Here is a 2,135-nt window from a genome sequence, read left to right as displayed (position 1 = left end):
TCTATCTTTGCCAAGCAGAGTAACAATTTGCGAATTACACTGGCTTTAGCTTGCAGACCATTCGGCCGGAACTGATAAGATATTTCAGGAAACTTCTAACATCTGATCGGTATAGTTTTAATGTGGATGGTGCCAAACTACGGCCTTCACATGTCCGGTACCACTCATACACACGCATGTAGTTGTCCAGAAAACACAGCCCTTCATCGGATTTTGTCCTCGGACATAATGCGGAGGAATTCCCGTACTCGTGACAGACTGGTGTGACTATTGTCTATTCTTTTAAACTGAAGGGTTAATACCCTTAATATAGGTAGCATATTCATTCAAAATGACATCACTCAAACCTTCAGTTGTGGACGGCACACCACCGCCGCCTCCATCACTTTCGCTATCGGTGGAAGGCGACATGACGCTGCATTGCTCCCCGGTTCCGAGCATTGTTCACCGGTTGACTGCACCGTCCCTGAATGGTTGACTGCACCGCTGACTGCTCACTCTCGCCACTCAGCTGCTGTTCTGCGGACAACTCACTTCCAACGCCGTTGTTAGGCTCCATACAATCCCCTGGGTAGGCCTGCTGTGTCTCAGCCGAAATCGGCTACATTGCACGGCATGATTCCATTCCATAGATGCGTGTGTAAGTCCATGGACAGTCTTAAAATGTTTGTCTATCCGCGAAATATGCGTCTTGGTACAAAGTCCACAGTCATGTCGTTTTTGTTTGCTGTCCATAGCTAGCTTCTCTCTCCTGCCTTCCTGTGTGTATGTTTGTTAGCTTCCAACCGTCGCCTAATCAATGGCCTAATTATCACCAGGTGTGGATACAGGTGCGGCGAGCGAGCGGGGCACGGGCGGGGCCACGGGCGGGGCAAGGGCGGGGCTGTGTCATAGCTATGCCTGCTTAGGGCTATAGACATGAATTGTTATGCCGGAAAATAGGCACCTTGAATGGGATTCAATTCATAGAGCACTGCCCTTGGAGCCCACAGGCTCAGATGCCACATGCCACAATACCACTTCCACATACCACAATGCCACTTCCACATACCACAATGCCACTTCCACATACCACAATGCCACTTCCACATACCACAATGCCACTTACACAAGTGTCAAACGCCCCTTCACCAAGTGCCAAACGCCCCAACCCTAACCCTAACCCTAACCCTAAGAAGGTCGTAAGTTCCATCAGCAGTGCCACAGGTGCCATAGGTGCCAAACCCCTGCCTGGGTAATTTTTTAAAGCTATTTAAAAAAAAAAAATATGCCGGGCAAGAGGCACTCTGACCGGGGTAACATTAGGTGTGCACTGCCCCCCCCTGGAGCCCTGTGGCACTTGGCACTTGGCACTTGGCACTTTAAACCTTTCATAAGTGCCATAGGTGCCAGACCCCTGACTGGGTCATTTTAAAGAATAAAGGGCTACACACATTAAATACTATGCCGGGCAAGAGGCACTCTGACCGGGGTAACATTAGGTGTGCACTGCCCCCCTGGAGCCCTGTGGCACTTGGCACTTGGCACTTGGCACTTTAAACCTTTCATAAGTGCCATAGGTGCCAGACCCCTGACTGGGTCATTTTAAATACAGGATAATAGGCTACACACATTAAATACTATGCCGGGCAAGAGGCACTCTGACCGGGGTAACATTAGGTGTGCACTGCCCCCCTGGAGCCCTGTGGCACTTGGCACTTGGCACTTGGCACTTTAAACCTTTCATAAGTGCCATAGGTGCCAGACCCCTGACTGGGTCATTTTTAAAGAATAAAGGGCTACACACATTAAATACTATGCCGGGCAAGAGGCACTCTGACCGGGGGTAACATTAGGTGTGCACTGCCCCCCTGGAGCCCTGTGGCACTTGGCACTTGGCACTTGGCACTTTAAACCTTTCATAAGTGCCATAGGTGCCAGACCCCTGACTGGGTCATTTTTAATAAGGATAATAGGGCTACACACATTAAATACTATGCCGGGCAAGAGGCACTCTGACCGGGGTAACATTATGTGTGCACTGCCCCCCCTGGAGCCCTGTGGCACTTGGCACTTGGCATTTGGCACTTGGCATTTGGCACTTTAAACCTTTCATAAGTGCCATAGAGTGGTAATTGCATAGGATTTCAGGGGTA

The sequence above is a fragment of the Salvelinus namaycush genome, unplaced genomic scaffold (assembly GCF_016432855.1).
Source record: "Salvelinus namaycush isolate Seneca unplaced genomic scaffold, SaNama_1.0 Scaffold3892, whole genome shotgun sequence".
NCBI classification, from domain to species: Eukaryota; Metazoa; Chordata; class Actinopteri; order Salmoniformes; family Salmonidae; genus Salvelinus; species Salvelinus namaycush.
Note: the sequence above shows the minus strand (reverse complement) of the source record.